Source organism: Oryctolagus cuniculus, chromosome 3 (assembly GCF_964237555.1).
Source record: "Oryctolagus cuniculus chromosome 3, mOryCun1.1, whole genome shotgun sequence".
NCBI lineage: Eukaryota > Metazoa > Chordata > Mammalia > Lagomorpha > Leporidae > Oryctolagus > Oryctolagus cuniculus.
Window position 1 is genome coordinate 5,771,224 of NC_091434.1, and position 20,361 is coordinate 5,791,584.

General features: G+C 47.8%; 1 protein-coding gene and 1 pseudogene across 1 annotated transcript in view; both read right to left on the reverse strand.

Moving 5' to 3' along the window:
- UGT1A7 (UDP glucuronosyltransferase 1 family, polypeptide A7) overlaps positions 1-20,361 on the reverse strand; it is a 214,881-nt gene that overhangs the window by 101,479 nt on the left and 93,041 nt on the right.
- LOC138848910 (UDP-glucuronosyltransferase 1-6 pseudogene) lies at positions 3,966-12,382 on the reverse strand (annotated as a pseudogene).

A 20,361-nucleotide genomic window follows, 5' to 3' on the forward strand; every position in this document is an offset into this window, starting at 1 on the left:
GAGTAAAGGGTGGAAGCAAGTTGGTTGTCTGTCTGTCTGTCTCTCTCTGTAACTCTTTCAAAAGAAATAAACAAATCTTTTTTAAGGTTTATTTGTTTGTTTGAAAGGCAGGGTTACAGAAAGGCAGAGGCAGAGAGAAAGAGAGAGAGCAAGCAAGCTCTTCCATCTGCCAGTTCACTCCCCAAATGGCTGCAATGGCTGGGACTGAGCCGATCCGAAGCCAGGAGCCAGGAGCTTCTTCCAGGTCTCCCATGCGGGAGCAGGGGCCCCAGCACTTGGGTCGTCTTCTTCTGCTTTCCTAGGCCATAGCAGAGAGCTGGATCAGAAGTGCGGCAGGCAGGACACGAACCGGTACCCCTATGGGATGCCGGCGCCATAGGCAGAGGCTTGGCAAAAAAAATGAATAAATATTAAAAAACATGATTCACCACAGAAATTATGAAGCAAAATCCGGCTTGTAATCAGGGTCCATGTAGGATATCTCCAAAGTTCTTGGTAAAGGAATAGATACAACTTTGAAACAATGCCAGGTGAGGAGAGGCTGCTCATGGGGTCAGCAGAAAAAACACAGCAGGAATGAACAGGTGCTTAGCCAGCAGTGCCCCACAGGGGACCATGGGGCTGGTTAAAACCACATAAAAGGAGCTGTCATCCAGGTGCCTCATCGGGGCTTTGTTATGCAATAGCTCTGAGCATGACTGGGAATAGATCCTGGATGCATTTTTCTGGCTTGCTATTTTTCCAAAATCTCTTCAGAAAACTTTGTGTTTCAAAGATCCCCTTCGTCCTATACGCTAGACCCATCTCTATTTTCTGACCCTCTAACCTATCACATCAAGAGAGATTTTAGACTTAACCTCCTTGATAATCTCGCTGGAGAAAGAGGAAATGGAACAGGAATGACAAGACTGGCATTTCAGTAGACAAGGCAAATAAAATTGAAGATTTATCGCCCAATCTCAAAGAAAACATAAATGACCTAGCAAGGAAGCTCTCTTGTCTCCAGGTTCAAGTGGATTCATGGTCAGGAGTAGAAATCCAGAACCACTGGAGGCTAGACCTCCTCAAAGCCAAGAGAGGTGGACTTGGCCTCTTTTTGGCTTTTACACCAATAAATTGGGTATGATAAGAGATGGGATCAAATTTTTACACCAATACATTGGGTATGGTAAGACATGGGATCAAACGCATAAAAACTGTGCTAATGAGATGTATTCTCAAGGTCACTCTGCCTCGTTTTGGCCATCTTTCCCACCATGGGCAATGTCTCTAATATCTCCTTTTATCCTCATACTCATAGTGCTCTATTTCTACCATGCATAGTTAACATATTCCAAAGGTTCTTGCAGGAACAAATGACGGCTCTATCTCAAGCCATCTACAGGAACATCAGACTTCTCTCCTTCTTCAATCAATCTGACCCTGAGTATAGGTTTTGCCCCACATCTACACCCAGAATCAGCAGGAAGCAGCCGGAAAGACACCAGTGCCCCTCTCCTTTTCTGTACTCAGAGTCAGGATGGATGGAACGAAGACACGAGTCTCAGTCATTCCAGCTCACTGCCCCAAAGATAGATAAAATCAGAATTTACCCCTTGTCCCTAAATCCCAATTCAATCTCATACCCTCTTGTTCTCTACCCTACCCCCTTCATTCTTCTCCAGGTGTGGAGACATTGGCCTGGTCATGCATTTTTGAAAAGTGCCTGTTAAGGATGACATGGCATTTTTGGATTTGTTTCCCTCTTGGCTTAACCAAGAAATGTTGACATTTCAGTCTGGACCAGCATCACTTGCAGAGACTCCTGTAGGGAGGGTGGGCAGAGGAACTGCAGTCCCCCTCACCGCCTAGCTGGGTGCTTTGGTTTGCTCTCCCAAGTGAGGGTCAGTCCAAGGATGCTAGCCCAAGTGGCCCCGCCTCCTTTCTGTTGCTTCCTTGGCTGCCAGAGGTCTCCTATGAACTTGCTCTCCCTGCTGCTGGAGGGAGAACAAAAAGCAACCCCTTGCATTCTTTTCCAATAGCTCAGCCCCACCCCTTGCATTCTCCCCCAGCCAACCAACCAGCCAGCAGAGAGGAAGGCCAGCTAAGTTTGAAAAGCCTGTGCCCGCAGAAAACCCAAGCAAACCAGCTCACTCCCATGTAATGCCCTCCAGCTTAGGACCCTCAGCTGCCCCCGCCTGTAAGAGAGCTCTGTGTGTCCACTCCCTGCACATGCCATAGTCACTCCCTGTCAGGTTTGCTCCTGCATAAACCTGTTCTGGCTGTTAGTTTCTGTCTTGCCTCCTCTTGGCCTTGCTCATCTATCCTGACTCTCACCCTTGCACACCTCCCTGGGTGTTCTCATTCTACAGACAGAGAAGTGAAAGATTCAAATTCAAACCCTGGAGCTCTTTTAAAAAAAAAAAAAAGATTTATTTATTTGAAAGTCAGAGTTACACACAGAAGCAGAGACAGAGAGAGACATAGAGGTCTTCCATCGCCTGGTTCACTCCCTATTTGGCTGCAAGGGCGAAAGCCAGGAGCTAGGAGCTTCCTCCGGGTCTCCCATGTGGGTGCAGGGGCCCAAGGACTTGGGCCATCTTCCACTGCTTTCCCAGGCCACAGCAGAGAGCGGGATCAGAAGTGGAGCAGCCAGGACTCGAACCGGTGCCCATATGGGATGCCGGCACTGCAGGCGGTAGCTTTACCTACTAGGCCACAGCACCACACCCATGGCCGCCCCCAACCCCCAACCTTGCAGTTCTTAACCTGATTCTCTTGCTCTGCTAACATAATGGGAACAAGGGAGGGGTCCTTGGATCCAGCAGGGGAAGCTCTCCAGCCCCTCCTTTAGAGCAGGCTGGGCCAAGAAAGTGTGCTCCTTCCCAGAGCACCTTTCTGCCTACACCTGGCTCCAAGCTCTTCAAAGTCCTAACAGGGAAAGACACAGCATGGGCTTTAAAGGTTTGAGTGGTTCTTTGCAGCACAAGTGGAAGAAACTAGGATTTATCTCAATTCCTTGGTTCTGAGAAAAATACTCCAGTGGCTCTTCTAATAATGAAATGTTAGGCTAAATTCTCCTCCAAAAATTGAGATACTTGGAACCTGAGCCTCCTAACAGGACGAGAGGTAAGCCATGGGAAAGATGGGGCTCTACCGATGTGCAAATAGAATTTGAGCCCCTGTAGGCAGAGAGCAAGGATCTAAAGACAAATGTTCTTTCTTACACAAACTGTGTGTGATTCTAGGAAAGAAAAATGACAAGAGAGGAAGATGGGAAGGCTGCAGAGGCAAGGGGAGATTCTGGCACCATCAGACCTCTCCTGGGGCTGATGAAGGTGCACACGGTTGAGAGTCGGCCCTGGGAAGACCTAGGGGAAGAGGTTTCAGAACACAGGGAGTGCTCCTGATTCTGTCTCTCACAGCGGAAGTCACTAGCCAGGAAGCCAACATAGGCAGAAGCAACCAGGCAGTCCTCTGAGATGCCTGAGCTCCTCCCTGGACAGAGGAGGGGGGCTGGAAGAGTCACACTCACAGGAGCCTAAGAGGTTTGTCTCACTGTGCTCTCCCACATGGGCAAGGCTGGGAGCCCAGCCATGGTCCTGAGAGGGGCCTCTTCCCAGGAGTGAGAGGCACAGCATTATGCAAGGAGATTTACTAAGCTAGCATTCTCAAAGGCTTTGCTCATTTTTCAGATATGTATGATCCTATTTAGGTTACACTATCACAGCCAACAGTTACAAATAACAACTGTTTTGCTAATTTGATAGGAAAACTAGGTTTCAATGTTTATTAATGTGTGTTTTGGGTTATTTCTGAAGTGAGAAGTAATTACAAAGTTTAATTGGACATTTGTGTTTTGTTTGGTTTTTGTGTCACCTGCTTGTGTTACCCGCCTAATGCGAAATACATTTTAAAGCTATGATCAGTGATGAGTGTTCTTCTTTACTGGGTAATCTACTGAGGTAAAATCACATAACATAACGTTAGCTTTTTTTTTTAAATAAAGGAAAATTCCATGGCATTTAGTAAATTCACAATGACAGGAACCATCACCACATGTTTCAGCGCCTTGAGATGGCTTGATTATTTGACAAAGGAAACTTGATTCTCACCACCTTGACTCAGTTGCTAAGAACAAAACATGCAGGCTGCAGACTGCCCATTGCCACAAGGAGGCCGTCTGGACGACAGTGACACGCAGGTGAGGCAGCCCAGAGCCCACCCAGCACTGCTCTGGTCCAGTGTCACTTTCACAGAAACAGAGTGCGTGGACCAAGGTACCAGAGACGACAGTGTTCTCCTTCTCACGCCCCATTTTTCTTTGTGAAAAGAAGAAATCCCTTTGAATAGACAATAACAAATAAACCTCTTGTACTCATAAACCTCTGGTTGAATCTTCCTGACACTCGGAGTTTCTGTTTCACAACGTGGGCTCCCTGGACCCCATCCCAGTGTGCTCAGCCTCCTGCCCCTCTGGCTCACGGGACCTGTGTCCAGTGTTTGGTGTGGAAGACACATTGCAAGCATCTTTGGGACTGTCTGAGGCTTCTTCTGATGAAAAATGCATTGAAAAGAAAATTCTGGCATGAAGATGAAAACTATCAAAGGTACAAATACTTAAAAAGAAACAACTCACAGGTTTTGATTTTCCAAAGTGACTCTGGGCACTGTGCCCCACTTCTCAGGGGGGCATGTAGGAACAGTCCCTGAGGTCTGAGGCTCCCACACCTGTCTGCACCAGCCCAGCAGTGAGCAGTCAGCTTTGCAGGCCACACAGCTCAGTCACAAGTTCTGTGTGCTGGTGCTGGTGCTGGTTTTTAACCTCCCTCTAAAGCTATGAAAACTTGGGGCAGTGTTGGGGCACAGTGCGTCAAGCCTCCACCTGCAATGCCTGGATCCCGTATCGGTGCCATTTCAAGTCCTGCCTGCGCCACTTCTGATCCAGCTCTCTGCTAATGCATCTGGGAATGCAGCAGAAGATGGCCTAAGTGCTTGAGATGGAGTTTCAGGCTCCTGGCTCTGGCCTGAATCTGGGGAGTGAATCAGTAGTCTAGATGGAAGATCTCTCTCTCACTCTACCTTTCTCTGTAATCTTGCCTTTCAAATATAAAAAATAAATGTTAAAAAGCATTCTTACTCTGGGCCATATAAAAGCAGGCCTGTGGAAGTGTAGTGGCTAAGATGCCAACTGGGGTACCTGCTTCCCAAGGAAGAGCACATGGATTTGGAGACCTGCTCTGGCTCTGGCTCTGTTCCCTGCATTAGCCTGGCCCAGCCCTGGCTGCCTTTAGCATTTGGGGAGTGAATCCAGGGATGGGAGATCTCTCTCTCTCTCTCTCTCTCTCTTTCTCTCTTTCTCTTTCTCTATCTCTCTCTCCCTCTCTTCCTCACTCTCTCCTTCTCTCTCTCTCCCTCTCCCCCTCTCTTCTTTTTCTCCATGATCACAAATAAATAAAAAGAAATAGATAAATAAATAATTCCTTAAAACAACTCAAAAAGAACAGATTTGGCCTGTGGGTTTATTCATGCCTGCCTTTGGACCAGGGACAAAGCATGGACAGAGTTGGGAGAGTGGGTTTCAACAAGGACACGTTGCCTTGGTCAAGCCTTCACCTCTGCTGGACTGCAATGCCATTGCTGCAATGATCCTGGGACTGTCCCCAGAACAAAACTAAGTGTATCTGCATATCCATGGCTGTCACCAGGCATGAGCCCAGAGTCCACTGCAACACCTGCATGTCACCTGGGCCTCAGGTCCCCCACAGCCCTGCTGTTCCAGGCCTGGCACCCCTCCCCCCTCCCCACCACCATTTCTTCTCCCAGGGGACAGGACACACGTGAGTGGGAGAAGACAGAGCCCAGAAGAGCAGTGTCTGCCTGCAAGAAGCACACCCACCCACCTGAGACACGACGTCCGGCTTCTTGCAGTTGATCCCGCCAATGAGCACCATGTTGGGCATCACCGGCCTGGGGTACTCAAACACAAAGTCGTATCTTAGCAGCCACACGGGGTCCTTCTGAAATAAGGTGGGCAGGTCCACTTTCCTCTTGAGGAGCTCTACCGCCAGGTCCTCATACTTTGAATACAGACAGTAAAATAGAGGGACCTCCAACAAGTTAACGAGGAAGTTGACCACGCGCTGGGGGAAGCTCATCTGGTCGGAGAACTTTGTGTAGCACCGGGGGATGTACGACACCGGGTTGGGGCTTCCGCCAAACAAATGCTCCAGGGAACAGGGGAAGCCCCTGAACAGGTACACGGAGGGCAGGCCCAGGTACTCAGCCAGGATCACACCACAGGGTAAGAATGGGTCTGTGAAAAGAGCATCGAACTTGCCCGCCCTGAGGAAATCCAAGGTGTCGCCGTGTCTCAGCAGGCTCTGGCAGTTGATGAAGTACATGTCAATCACAACCATGAGATTCCTGTATTCCGTCTGAGGCCCGCTCAGCCAGGACCTGTCAGTAAAGTGCTTTTCTCCAAAGGTGCGATACCGATAACTCTGCTCCTCCTGGTCAAACGGCACTGGATAGATTCTCCTCGTGTAGAACCTGGATTCTCTCAAGAGCAAGTTGACTTCTGGCACCAGCACCACGATTTCATGCCCCCTCGCCCCAAGAGCCTCAACTATGTCCTGCATGCTAAGCCAGTGGCTTCCATCCTGGGGCACCACCAGCAGCCTGTCACCCACCACTGTGCCCCAGAGTGCCACGAAGAGAACCCCCGCAGACGCTCTCTGAGCTGCAGAAAGCAGGCAGGCCATCCTGGAGAGAGTTAGAGTGACAACAACAATAAATATTCATACACCCTGCTCTGCACCGCAGGCCTTCTGGCTACGTCCCCTGAACCAAACAGTGCTTTCACAGACTCTGTGTCCTTCTACCTGGCTCGGAATCCTGCCCTTTTATTTGAATGAACCTATATCAACCATTAATCATTTTTTAAGCAAGCTCTCTTGAACCAATTAGGGCCCCATGAGCTTTCACCTGAGACTTTAGTTTACTTTTTCACCTCCACCCGTCTGCCTCTCTCTCTCTGACACACTCCTTGCAACAGTCTGAGGGCAATTTGGAAAAAGCCATGATCCTCCCCACCCACCTTTCTGCCAGCTCTGAAACCCCCTGCATTCCTCATCACTGGTGTTGTCCATCCTTGAATGAAGGCGAGTGCTTCTGTCATCTTTTTAAGCAACTTTTCTCAGAAGGAAAAGGAAGCATTAACAGGTAACAAATTCAAGATTCAAAGCAGCACAGTGGAGCTCCACTCTGAAAGTCTGGTTAGCACAGTGATGGCTGGATGAAAAGCTGCCCTGCTGAGGGGTGGGGGCACTGAAGAAGCCAAGGTAACTTCCACCCCCATGACCTGAGCTCCAGGTGTATCCCAGCTCAGTGTCAGCCACAGCACTCCAGTGACTGCCTTGCCATCCCTACCCCACCTCTGTCAGCACAGGTGGAGAAAGATTCCACCTCCTGGGGAAGAGAACAGAGAAGCCGCAGACCTTGCCTTGGAACTCAGAGCTGGGCCCACCATGATGAATCTTAACACTGAACATACTGAACATTGAGGAGGAACATACCTCAACATACACAAGCCCACCAACAACACCAGACTGAATGAGGGAAAACTGATCTCTAAATCTAGAGTGAAAACGGATGTCAGCTTTCATCACTTTTATTCAACATAGTCTGGAATTTCTAACCAGGGTAGTGAGCAAAGAAAAAAACTAAAAGACATCCAAATTTCAAAGAAGGGAACTAAATTGTCATTGTTTTCTGATAATGTGATCAAAGATAGAAAGCCCCAAAGACCCTACCAAAAAACAACCAGAACAAATAAATCAACTCTGCAATGTCGAAGGAGACATAATCAACATACAAAACTCAGTAGCGTTTCTATGTGGTGATAGAGTGTTATCAGAAAAAGAAGTGCAATCAGCAACTCCATTTATAATAGCAACAATAAGACAAGACTAATAAATTTCACCAAAGCAACAAAAAAAGAACACAATAAAGAGGATGAAAAATTGTTGGAAGAAATCGAAGAGAATACACACAAGAAAGGAATGATAACTGTGACTGTGCACTGGGAGAAGCAATATTGTTAAAATGTCCATACTGCCTAGAGCAGTCTATAAATTCAACGTAATCCTTATCAAATACCAATGGCATCCTTCCCAGGACAAGATAGGGCCATGCTAAAAGTCATAGGAAATCACAAAATCCCCTCAATCACTAAGGCAATCTTGAGCAAAGAACAAAGCAACAGGCACTACACTGTCTCACTCAAAATATGCTGTACTTATAGCAATCAAAACAATATAGCATTGATATAAAAATGCATATAAAAACCCATGTGACAAAATAGAAAGCCTAGAAATAAACCCAGGCCCTGATATCCAAGGGATTTTCCACAAAGTGCTAAGATCACACAGTGAAGAGAGGACAGTCTCTTCAATCAGCAGTGCTGGGAAAACTGGAGATCCGCATGGGGAAGAGGGACGTAGACCTACACATGCAAAAGGGCGTTCAAAACGGGTCCCGGCAGTTCATGGAAGACACACACTGTGAAAGTCAGGAGAAAACCCTGGAGAAATGCTTCACGACATGGCACTGGGAAGCTGCTGCTGCTTTTTTTTCTAATAAGACCACCTTAGGAGGAATAAGACCAAAAACAGCCCAATGGGATTACATCTAAGTGAAAAACTTCAAAGAAGATAATCAACAGAATGGAGAAACAACATACAAAATGGAAGAAAATATCTGGAAACTACACATCTAAAAAGGAGTTAATATCCAGAATATATAAGGAACTCAAGCAACCTACCATCAAGAAACCAATAACATGCTTGTAAGTTGGCCAAGTGACATGAACGTGTTACTGGAGAATGGCAGGGTTCTTGTCTTTGAGCATGAAAGAATTCAGGCATAAGACAGACTAGTGGAAAGTAAAAAGTAGCAAAGTTTATTAGGGAAGGGACATCCGTAAAGACGGAAGGGCACCTCTCCAGACAGGACCTGAGAGAGAGTGCAGTCGCTCGGACTGGGGGGAAGGAGCAAGGTTACATGGTTGAGTGGAGAGATTACACCTGGGCAGGCAGGCAGGCAGGCAGGCAGGCTACTCAGCATAGAGGAAGAGGGCTGAGCGAGCTGTCATGTTGATGCCGGGTGTGTGTGTGTGTGTGTGTGTGTGTGTGTGTAGGAGATGGGTCTTTTCTTCACACATCTCCTGAAACAAAGGATTTTATGGATGTAGACATTAAGGAGCTCCTGAGTTTTCCCTGAAGGCATCAGACAGGAGGAAGCCTCGCTGGCATCATCCTGGGTTCAGAGGAAGGGTGAGCAGGACCCCCTGGAGAATCAGGATCCTGAGCAGGGTGTTTGAGATGCAGATACTGGGCTGCATCTGGGAGACTGTGGAAGATTTGTCAGGCAGGAGGGGCGGGGACCCCCACCTGGCAGGTTATCAGGTAGAAGGGGGCAGGGCAGGATGCGAGTACCCAGCTGCCCCTGAAACATTACCAGGATGGCTTTGAGATGCATGTGCTGGACATAGAAGTCTTCTCTTTAGGCCCGTTACACACACATAAGCTCATATCTAATTCCTACCTAACAAATGGAGAATTCTCAAAAGAAAAGACAAACATCCAAGACACACACACACACACAATCAACATCACTAATCATTGTGGAAACAAATTTAAACCATAATGAATATTGCTTCACTCTAGTTAGAATGACTATTATCAAATTTCGCAAAAGATAACAGGTGCCAGTGAGGATGTGGAAAAGAGAGAACACTAGAACACTATTCACGAGAGTACAAATTAGCATAGCCATTATGGAAAACAGGATGGATTATTCTCAAAAAATATTAAGGCTGGAACTACCATACGATATAACAATCTCTCAAACTGGACTGGTGTCTGAGACCCGGCTGCTCCACTTCTGAACCAGCTCTCTGCTATGGCCTGGGAAAGCACTAGAAGGTGGCCCAGGCACATGGGCCCTTGCACTCGCATGGGAGATCCAGAAAAAGCTCCTGGCTCCTGGCTTCAGATCTCTGCACCTCTGGCCATTTTGGCCAGTTGGGGTGTGAACCTCTCTCTCTCCCTCTCCCTCCCTTCCTCCCTTTCTCTCTCCCACTCTCCTTCCCTCCCTCCCCCTTCTCTCTCTGTGTAACTCTGACTTTCAAATAAATAAATAAATCTTTAAAAAAAGAAAAATCTGTGTGTGTTTGAGTGTGAGTATACACACACACACACACAAATACTATGACGGTTATAAGGAAAAGGGGTGCAGAACTGAGAGGAGACAGGATATGAACTCACAGCCAAAATGAATTTATTGAAGAAAAATAAATGGCAGAGATTGGTGACCAACTGCCAGTGTGCACACAGACTGAACACATGGTAGAGGGCGCAGACCCCAGCGGACTGGGCTTTCTATCTTAGGGTGGGCTAGAGGTCTGCAGGGGAGGGAGAGTAACTGATGAATCTGAGTTGCTCTGCACAGATTCTTCAAGCTTGGCTTTGCCTTCGAAACCTGGAGAACAATGCAGGGGCAGGGTGGGGACGATACAGGTTGTGAGACTGGACTGGGATGCAGAGGTAAGAGAAAAATTCAAAGGATGTATGGATAAAATGTAAATTCTGATTTTATCTATTTTCGGGAAAGGAGCTAGATAGAATGGCTGCGGAGTATGCCTTTGTTCCATCAAGGGTACTTCCCAAGGGTTGTAGAAAATGCAATGAAGACAAAAGTTCATTTTGTTACAAAGATTTCTGGAATGCACACATAGTTTTTCGTAACTGGCAATTTCCACAAATTTTTTGAAGACCCCTTGTATTTAGCCATAAAAAAGGACTAAACCTTGTCATTGGTGAAAATGTAGATGGAACTGGAGGCTGTTAGTTTTAAGCAAAACAAGCCAGCTACAGAAACACAAACAGCCCTTGACCTCAGTCATAGGTAGAAATCAAAACTTGACCTCACTGAAATTGAGAGCAGCACAGCAGTTCCTAAGCACCAACAGCATAGAGGAGAGGGAGAGGGAGGGAAGGACTGGTCAGCGGGAACAAGTTCAGTTAGGAGAAAAGTGCTGGATTCATCTGCACAGTTGCGTGACCATAGGTGACGAACACACGTGATATATTTCAAAACAGCCAGGAGAAAAAGATTTTGATGCCGTCACCACAAAGACATGAATAAAGTTTGAGGAGACCAATGAAACAGAATAGAAACACCCAAAATCAATTCAAGCATCTGTAACCAACTTCTCTTTGACGAAGGAGCTTATATCAACCCCTGGAACAAGGACAGTCTCTTCAACAAACAGTGCTGGGAAAACTGGATTGCCACATGCAGAGGCATGAAACAAGACCTTTACCTGACACCTTTCACCCAGATCCACTCAAAATGAACTAAAGACCTAAATCCACAACCGAACATCACCAAACTATTATAGAATATTGGGGAAACTCCACAAGACATCGGCACAGACAAAGAGTTCCCGGAAAAGACTCAAGAGGCACAGGCAATCAATGCCAAAATCAACCAATGGGATTACATCATATTGAGAAGCTTCTATACTGCAAAGAAACAATCAGCAAGGTGAAGAGACAACTGACTCCCCACCACCCAGTGTGGCTTCCATATGGAAATCAAGAAACAACAAGTACTGGTGAAGATGTGGACAAAAAGGTCCCCTAATCCACTGTTGGTGGGAATGTAAACTGTGGAAGACACTATGGAAGACAGTATGGAGATACCTCAGAAATCTGAATACAGACCTATCATATGACCCAGCCATCCCACTCCTGGGACTCTACCCAAGGGAAATGAAATCAACATATGAAAGAGCTCTCTGTTCCTGCATGTTTATCACAGCTCAAGTCACATTAGCAAAGACATGGAATCAACCCAAATGCCCTTCAACTGAAGACTGGAGAAAGAAATTGTGGGATAGCTACACCATAGAACACTGCACAGAAGCAAAAAAAAAAAAAAAAAAAAAAAATGAACTCCTGTCATCTGCAACAAAATGGATGAGACTGGAAAACATCATACTTAGTGAAACAAGCCAGTCCCAAAGGGACAAATTCTGTATGTTCTCCCTGACCTGGGATAACTAACAGAGTACCTTAAGGACAACATGGAGAAATGAAATGAACACTTTGACAAGCAATGATCTGGAACAGCCTTCTCTCAACTGTTGAGAAATAGCTTCTAATTCTATATTTTGTTTATCTTTTCCTTTCTAATATTTTCCTTATCTTCTCTTTCATATGATTCATTGAACACTATACTTAACATAGAGTTAATCATCTATGTATGTAGTTAAATATAAACAGAACTTTTTTTTATTTTTGACAGGCTGAGTGGACAGTGAGAGAGAGAGAGACAGACAGAAAGGTCTTCCTTTTCGCCGTTGGTTCACCCTCCAATTGCCGCCGCGGCCGGCGCGCTGCAGCCAGCGCATTGCGCTGATCCGAAGGCAGAAGCCAGGTACTTATCCTGGTCTCCCATGGAGTGCAGGGCCCAAGGACTTGGGCCATCCTCCACTGCACTCCCGGGCCACAGCAGAGAGCTGGCCTGGAAGAGGGGCAACCGGGACAGAATCCAGCACCCCAACCGGGACAAGAACCCGGTGTGCCGGCGCCCCAAAGCAGAGGATAACCCTAGTGAGCCGCGGAGCCGTCCAATAAACAGATATTAGTAAAGAATAAGAGTGAGAATAAATAGGGAAGAGGAAAGGGGGTGGGAGTGTAGGTGGAAGGGTGGCCACAGTGGGAAGAATCACCAAGATCCTAAAGTTGTAATTGTGAAACGCATGTAGTTTGCAACTGCAAAGCAGTATTGTCCTACACACATTCCTACGGAATGACTTCCAAGAGTACAGCTTGACAAGTAGCCATAGGACCCAAAAATCCCTTAAGCTGGCTGACAAAAATAGCAGCTTAAGTGTTACAAAGATCAAATGGTTAGAAAGAAGCAGTAAAGTGACAATATAGATAGGATCAGTGTTACAGTGATCATATAAATAGGGCTAAGTGTTTGGAAACAGTAACAGACAGAATTACAAAGGAGTGAAAGTCCAATATGGGGAACAGTCCATAGAGCAGACTCATAGAAGGACAATTGCTTTAAGTAGCACTCTGACCTCAGAATTAGCCTTAATGGCATTCCAGTCTGGCTGCAAAGTCCAAGGGAGCATTTCAGGCATGGAAAGCCAAGATACCCTGGAAAATAAAATGTCCTACATACAAGACCCCTGTGGGTGAGACCCCAGGGGAAAGAAGTGGCCACCAAAGAAGGATGTGCCTTTCTCTGAAGGGAGGAGAGAACGTGCACTTTGCTTATGGCCTTGTTGAGCCAATGGATCAAAAAGGCTTCCACAGCCGAGGCAGCTCATGTCAAGAGCCTTGGGTGATCACTGATGTCCTTGCCAAGAGTGTTATTTGTTAAATAAACAACAAGGGTCACTGTGCACCAACTTCCCATGCAGGACCTCTGTCCTCAAAGAGTTGCATTGGGAGACTTAATAGGAAAACTGTTCTTAAGAATCACTTCTATTTAGGGTATTAATTGGAGGATAATACTATGTCTCATAAGTTAGTTATGTCTAAGAGCTCACAAGAGATGTACCTTCCTTGGGTTCCTCTTTAAAGAGAATTAAGTTTCTAAAAGGAAAGAAGGAGAAGGAAGGGAAAAGAGGGAGTGGGGAGTGAAATCACCTTTGAGAAGCAAACACATAGAACAGCCCTGGTCTAGACACTGAGGAACAGTTCTCTCAGCTTTGATAGTCCACTCTTTCTTTTTTGTTTTGCTTCCGTTCTTTCTGTTTCTTTCTCTTTCCTGCACTAAACAGGAGAGGGAGGAGGAAGGGGGAGGAACTGGGAGAGAGGGCAAGAATGGTGGGAAGAATTGCTATGTTCCTGATGGTATATTTATGAGATACGTACAAATAAATTGTTTTTAATTTTTTTCAAAATAAAAGCAAAGTTTAGAGTCCTTTGGAATAGTGCACACATTAGTAACAAGAAGGGAAGAAAGATGTGTACAACACTATAAAGTCATTGAAGTTAGTATAAATTAAATGAATATGACATAAACGGAAAGAATCTCCTCTCAAAAAGAGGATCCACAGGGGCTGACGTTGTGGCACAGCAGATAACGCCTGCGATGCTGGATCCATAGGGACACTGGTTCCTGTCCCAGCTGCTCCACCTCTGATCCAGCTCCCTGGAAGTGGCCTGGGAAAAGCAGAAGAAGATGAGCCAAGTGCTTGGGCCCCTGCACCCATGTGGGAGACCCAGATGAAGCTCCTGGTTTCAGCCTGGCCCAGTGCTGACCATTGAGGCTGTGTGGGGAGTAAAGGGTGGAAGCAAGTTGGTTGTCTGTCTGTCTGTCTCTCTCTGTAACTCTTTCAAAAGAAATAAACAAATCTTTTTTAAGGTTTATTTGTTTGTTTGAAAGGCAGGGTTACAGAAAGGCAGAGGCAGAGAGAAAGAGAGAGAGCAAGCAAGCTCTTCCATCTGCCAGTTCACTCCCCAAATGGCTGCAATGGCTGGGACTGAGCCGATCCGAAGCCAGGAGCCAGGAGCTTCTTCCAGGTCTCCCATGCGGGAGCAGGGGCCCCAGCACTTGGGTCGTCTTCTTCTGCTTTCCTAGGCCTAGCAGAGAGCTGGATCAGAAGTGAAACAGCCAGCTGGGACACGAACTGGTGCCCGTATGGGATGCCGGCGCCACAGGCAGAGGCTTGGCACAAAAATAAATAAATATTAAAAAACATGATTCACCACAGAAATTATGAAGCAAAATCCGGCTTGTAATCAGGGTCCATGTAGGATATCTCCAAAGTTCTTGGTAAAGGAATAGATACGACTTTGAAACAATGCCAGGTGAGGAGAGGCTGCTCATGGGGTCAGCAGAAAAAACACAGCAGGAATGAACAGGTGCTTAGCCAGCAGTGCCCCACAGGGGACCATGGGGCTGGTTAAAACCACATAAAAGGAGCTGTCATCCAGGTGCCTCATCGGGGCTTTGTTATGCAATAGCTCTGAGCATGACTGGGAATAGGTCCTGGATGCGTTTTTCTGGCTTGCTACATTTTCCAAAATCGCTTCAGAAAACTTTGTGTTTCAAAGATCATCTGATGGTGCTGCCAGAGCACATGTTGAATCCATCCTGCATGAGAGGACTGGCACAGGTTCTCAGAGTGAAAGGGGCCTCTCCTCTGAGACTGATTCTGCTGTATCACAAGGACCACAGTCTGGTGGCCTCGGGCCTGGAGCTCCTGCAGGACCTTCTGCATGCTGAGCCTGTGGCTGCCCTCCAAGGAACCACCACACCCTGCTGCCCTCAGCCCAGCGCACCACACACAGCAAGAGCAGCGGCCCCGCCGGCCCCGGGAGGGCAGCAGCATTGCACTGGCCACACCAGCCTGTGCTCCTACCTGAGCTTTTCCAATCTTCGTATTGTCGTCACCAGGCCACTTAACAAAACAGCACATCAATGGAAGACACAGTGTGCTCCCTAAGCAAATCACTGTGCAATAAACCTATCCCTCTCTTTTACGGTGGCCCTACCCTCTGCCTCCACCCAGGAGAGATGGATCTGACGGCCGGTCCTGGACAAACGCACCTGCCCCTGTGCTGTCCCGGGAGCATGCTAGTTCGTGCCTTTCTTTTCCTGACTACTCCCAAAACAAGGTATTCAACACTCATTTTATTTTAATACCTGCCACTCCTCTTTTTAACCACTCTTTGACAGATTGCAACTGACCTGCTGCCAATTCACTTCTCTGCCTGCTGTGGCCTAATCTGATAAATCTGTTAACTCTTTCTTCTCTGGGGGAGATGACTGATTATAGGCAGCTCAGCAACTCCCTGATAAAGAAGCATCAGAAAAAAAAGAGAAAAACAGCTACTATTTGGCTACAGTACTTGTGGGAGTGTGCTGGAGAGCAGTGCACAAAAACGGAGAGCCAGCCCACTGGGCAGCTGGAGAGACCTGACCCCAGACACCCCAGACACCCACAGGTGCAGCTGGGCTTCACACCTGCCCTGCTCCTGTTGGTTCCTGAGGTGCAGTGCTGCCCTCAGGACACTGCAGTCTGCTGCACAGACCCCAGTAAACTCAGGGGTGCAGGCCACATCACACAGGGCTGCCCTGCCAGGTGCATCACACCTCCTTGGCCACTGGAGTAGGCCCCCCCCCCCATCCAGTGCAGTGCTCAGACACTGACCTGGGCCCCCCTCCCACTTGATGGAACAAAGACACAAGTCTCAGCCATTGTAGCTCAGTGCCCAAAAGACAGATAAAATCAGCATTTCTCCCTTGTCCCTGAATCTCATTTCAGTCTCACACCAATCTACCTTCCCGACCTTGTGTCAGAGTGCTGGCTCCAGGGAGATCCCTGGGACTTCACACCTACACAGAACTCCTTTTCCCTTCCGTTCACACTTCATACAGGAATGCACTGTCACCCTCTGCTACTGTTTGTAGCCGCAGTCCTAGCCCTAACCTTTGCCATAGGCTTGACAGCCATCGTCCCCACAGGCTGACCTGTCTTAACAAACTGCTCTTAGCACTCTGTTCCCCTTCTGGTAGGATGCTTTTCTGCTACCTCCTGCTTCTAACCTGATCCCCTTTTATGGTTCAAAGCCCCCACATTTCCTCCCAAAAGTCTTAACATACCTCTCCCCAGTAGTTCTTCTAGCCTATTTTTTAAAGATAATCCCCATGTCTCTCATGTTGGATCTGCACACATTCCTCTTCTGAGGGCTGGCAAGCCCTCCCCATCCCCACCCTGCTCTGGGAATGGGTCCATGTTCATATGACCAGGACCAGAACCTTCCTGGCAGAACCCCAGGAAATAGATCTCTGTTGGAGCTTCCCGGAAGAAATGCTGGCATGGCTAGAGGACCAAACGCTGATATTGTATAGAGGATCCACCTGTTAGACCTGTCCAAGGCATCTCTGCTACAGCCTCGCTAAGCAGTCAAGCCCCTTTAAGCATCACTCACACTTCCTTCCCTTCTTCCCACAATGTGGGTTCATTTGCCCCAGGACACCTGTGACCTAATGTCCCCCTTCCAGGCCCACCCCCTACTGGCCACCACCACTCCTCACACCCAGTGGAAGTGGCTGCCATGGCATTTACTCATCACATTCCTTGCCACATGAAACCGTAAAGGTTGTCTCCTAGCATATGCTCGCGTGTATAGGACCAGAATCAGGGCATTCTTTCTCCGTGGTAACTGTGGGGAGCAACTGGGAGCAACTCGGACTAGACTAAGTTACTGGAATTAAGACTTATTCTATGCATCTGCTTTCCCACAATATGGCGCTGAGAAGGGAAACAGCTTCTACACAGCTGCCTCCAGTTCAACCAATAAACTGTGGGACCTGCTCCTGATTGGAGGAGAGCAGCGTACTCGGCGTGTGGGTAGCAGAGTTGGGATTGGTGGAAGAGGACTATAAAGGAGGAGAGAGACGGCATGCACCAGGAACATCTAAGGGGAACACCTGTGCAGCCCCCGAGAGAGCCGGCCGGCGGTGTGCCGCTCCCCCGCGGAAGTGGGGAATGTGGCAGGGGGAACCGCCCTTCCACGGAGGTGGAAGGGTCGGTAGCCAACCCGGGAAGAACCAGCAGCAAACCCGGGGAGGGCCGAGCAGACAGAAGAACAACGCAGGGTCCTATGTCGTTCCTCCACGAAGACGGGGAGCGACAGTAACCAGGCGTGCATCTGCCTCCCCATCACTGCACAGGGACTTGTACACTTGCCATCCTACTTCCTGCTCCATCCTTTACCCTGGACCCATCTCTACTTTCTGACCCTCTAACCTACCACATCAAGAGATTTCAGACTTAACCTCCTTGATAATCTCGCTGGAGAAAGAGGAAATGGAACAGGAATGACCAGACTGGCCATTTCAGTAGACAAGGCAAATAAAATTGAAGATTTATCGCCCAATCTCAAAGAAAACATAAATGCACAGAAGCTGTCTTGTCTCCAGGTTCAAGTGGATTCATGGGCAGGAGTAGAAATCCAGAACCACTGGAGGCTAGACCTCCTCAAAGCCAAGAGAGGTGGACTTTGCCTCTTTTTGGCTTTTACACCATAAATTGGGTATGATAAGAGATGGGATCAAATTTTTACACCAATACATTGGGTATGGTAAGACATGGGATCAAATGCATAAAAACTGTGCTAATGAGATGTATTCTCAAGGTCACTCTGCCTCGTTTTGGCCATCTTTCCCACCATGGGCAATGTCTCTAATATCTCCTTTTATCCTCATACTCATAGTGCTCTATTTCTACCATGCATAGTTAACATATTCCAAAGGTTCTTGCAGGAACAAATGACGGCTCTATCTCAAGCCATCTACAGGAACATCAGACTTCTCTCCTTCTTCAATCAATCTGACCCTGAGTATAGGTTTTGCCCCACATCTACACCCAGAATCAGCAGGAAGCAGCCGGAAAGACACCAGTGCCCCTCTCCTTTTCTGTACTCAGAGTCAGGATGGATGGAACGAAGACACGAGTCTCAGTCATTCCAGCTCACTGCCCCAAAGATAGATAAAATCAGAATTTACCCCTTGTCCCTAAATCCCAATTCAATCTCATACCCTCTTGTTCTCTACCCTACCCCCTTCATTCTTCTCCAGGTGTGGAGACATTGGCCTGGTCATGCATTTTTGAAAAGTGCCTGTTAAGGATGACATGGCATTTTTGGATTTGTTTCCCTCTTGGCTTAACCAAGAAATGTTGACATTTCAGTCTGGACCAGCATCACTTGCAGAGACTCCTGTAGGGAGGGTGGGCAGAGGAACTGCAGTCCCCCTCACCGCCTAGCTGGGTGCTTTGGTTTGCTCTCCCAAGTGAGGGTCAGTCCAAGGATGCTAGCCCAAGTGGCCCCGCCTCCTTTCTGTTGCTTCCTTGGCTGCCAGAGGTCTCCTATGAACTTGCTCTCCCTGCTGCTGGAGGGAGAACAAAAAGCAACCCCTTGCATTCTTTTCCAATAGCTCAGCCCCACCCCTTGCATTCTCCCCCAGCCAACCAACCAGCCAGCAGAGAGGAAGGCCAGCTAAGTTTGAAAAGCCTGTGCCCGCAGAAAACCCAAGCAAAGCAGCTCACTCCCATGTAATGCCCTCCAGCTTAGGACCCTCAGCTGCCCCCGCCTGTAAGAGAGCTCTGTGTGTCCACTCCCTGCACATGCCATAGTCACTCCCTGTCAGGTTTGCTCCTGCATAAACCTGTTCTGGCTGTTAGTTTCTGTCTTGCCTCCTCTTGGCCTTGCTCATCTATCCTGACTCTCACCCTTGCACACCTCCCTGGGTGTTCTCATTCTACAGACAGAGAAGTGAAAGATTCAAATTCAAACCCTGGAGCTCTTTTAAAAAAAAAAAAGATTTATTTATTTGAAAGTCAGAGTTACACACAGAAGCAGAGACAGAGAGAGACATAGAGGTCTTCCATCGCCTGGTTCACTCCCTATTTGGCTGCAAGGGCGAAAGCCAGGAGCTAGGAGCTTCCTCCGGGTCTCCCATGTGGGTGCAGGGGCCCAAGGACTTGGGCCATCTTCCACTGCTTTCCCAGGCCACAGCAGAGAGCTGGATCAGAAGTGGAGCAGCCAGGACTCGAACCGGTGCCCATATGGGATGCCGGCACTGCAGGCGGTAGCTTTACCTACTAGGCCACAGCGCCACACCCATGGCCGCCCCCAACCCCCAACCTTGCAGTTCTTAACCTGATTCTCTTGCTCTGCTAACATAATGGGAACAAGGGAGGGGTCCTTGGATCCAGCAGGGGAAGCTCTCCAGCCCCTCCTTTAGAGCAGGCTGGGCCAAGAAAGTGTGCTCCTTCCCAGAGCACCTTTCTGCCTACACCTGGCTCCAAGCTCTTCAAAGTCCTAACAGGGAATGACACAGCATGGGCTTTAAAGGTTTGAGTGGTTCTTTGCAGCACAAGTGGAAGAAACTAGGATTTATCTCAATTCCTTGGTTCTGAGAAAAATACTCCAGTGGCTCTTCTAATAATGAAATGTTAGGCTAAATTCTCCTCCAAAAATTGAGATACTTGGAACCTGAGCCTCCTAACAGGACGAGAGGTAAGCCATGGGAAAGATGGGGCTCTACCGATGTGCAAATAGAATTTGAGCCCCTGTAGGCAGAGAGCAAGGATCTAAAGACAAATGTTCTTTCTTACACAAACTGTGTGTGATTCTAGGAAAGAAAAATGACAAGAGAGGAAGATGGGAAGGCTGCAGAGGCAAGGGGAGATTCTGGCACCATCAGACCTCTCCTGGGGCTGATGAAGGTGCACACGGTTGAGAGTCGGCCCTGGGAAGACCTAGGGGAAGAGGTTTCAGA